This window comes from Sinocyclocheilus rhinocerous, unplaced genomic scaffold (assembly GCF_001515625.1).
Source record: "Sinocyclocheilus rhinocerous isolate Xijiao unplaced genomic scaffold, SAMN03320098_v1.1 scaffold4229, whole genome shotgun sequence".
NCBI lineage: Eukaryota > Metazoa > Chordata > Actinopteri > Cypriniformes > Cyprinidae > Sinocyclocheilus > Sinocyclocheilus rhinocerous.
This window is the reverse complement of record NW_015657507.1, coordinates 24,920-26,338: the sequence shown is the minus strand read 5'-3', so window position 1 is coordinate 26,338 and position 1,419 is coordinate 24,920. Positions and strand designations below refer to the sequence as shown.

The following is a 1,419-nucleotide window of genomic DNA, read 5'->3' as shown; positions in this document are numbered from 1 at the left end:
TTCTTGTAATTAGGAGCGCTTGTCCTCCTAATTTAAAAATTTAGGAGCACCTTCTGATCAATAATCAAAAATTCTGATCAAAAATTAGCCTTCCTAATACGAGGTGACATTTGACTCCTTAAACAGACTTACAGGAGTATTTTCTTTTTACCTTTGTAATGGCATCATTTTCATCTGTCATTCAAAAATTTGTTTATAATATTTTTAAAATTTCTGTTTAAAACACTATGTAGAATAAGACAAATAAGTTACTAATCATATGAAATTAGTATTAATAAATTAATTTGTGCTACAGAGGAACACACAAGTGGCTTGTAGGTACATTTTCAGACGTTTAATGAGGCTCAGAGGTGGCATGAGTGCAATTAAATTCATGTGGAGATTAATGTTTTAAATATAAAATGTTGAATACAGAAATATGATTCAAATAACTGAAATTATACACTAAAATTTAAACTAAATCCGCCAGCAGGTGGCGGCAAGTCACTGATTTTATCACTCATTCAATTGATTCATTCGAACGGCTGAATCATTCAGGAATGAATCAAGTGGCTGTCTTTATGAACTGATGGAAATCCGTCGTAGCGACGGAACTTTAATCCCTGTTGAGTATATCGCAAAAAACAAAAAAAAACACACCCAGAGAGTGCATGCATATGAGATGCAGCTTAGACTACGGCGTGTGCACATTTAGAGTTTACGCTTTCAGTATGTGATTTAGTCTATTAAAATACATTTAGAATTCCCCTCAAATTCAAGGTAAGGGGGCAGATATGACCCTGTATGACTTTTGTCTTTTATATCTGTATCATCTGATATAGTTAATATCACACAAAGAGTAGCCTACAGTTTTTTTCTTCAAATATCTGCACGATTGAAAATGTGATATTGATTTTAGAAAGCAATAAGTTAATAATAATTGATTTACATCTTAACAGTTCCTTTTTTTGCTTTATTTTGTCAACAAAAATTGTTTCAAACAAATCCACAGCTGAACTGTTTTGCATCTCTGAGCAACACATGACTCACTCGTGCAGTGATTTGCTGCCACCGCACCTACTTGCTTTTTTAGGTTTATATTTAGTAGAGATGCAAAATTGCAATTTTCTTGGCCGATTCCGATTTTTTTGCAAGTGACCTGCCGATTCCGATTTTCTTTCTAAGAACTATAATTGACAGCATATACAAACAAAAATCTATTCAAATTTAAATGCAAAAATTATTTACATAATAAAAGAAATTATTAAACATTACAATTCCCCCAATCTGGACTAAGTTACAGATTTTCTCTCACTTAAACAACTCTCAAAATAAAGTACTCTGTGACTGGAAAGAGGAAGAAATAGTTAACATAAAATGAGTTGCTGTATGTAACAAAACGGATGTCATTTCCCACTGTTTATAAATGGTCATTTTCCC

General features: G+C 32.3%; 1 protein-coding gene and 1 long non-coding RNA gene across 4 annotated transcripts in view; one reads left to right on the top strand and one right to left on the bottom strand.

The window, feature by feature from the left end:
- The window catches only part of LOC107721207 (uncharacterized), a 14,109-nt gene that overhangs the window by 8,450 nt on the left and 4,240 nt on the right, over positions 1–1,419 (bottom strand). The gene's annotated exons all lie outside the window — the stretch shown is intronic.
- Positions 1–1,419, top strand: part of LOC107721205 (60S ribosomal protein L34) — a 7,607-nt gene that overhangs the window by 2,878 nt on the left and 3,310 nt on the right. The window lies entirely within an intron of this gene.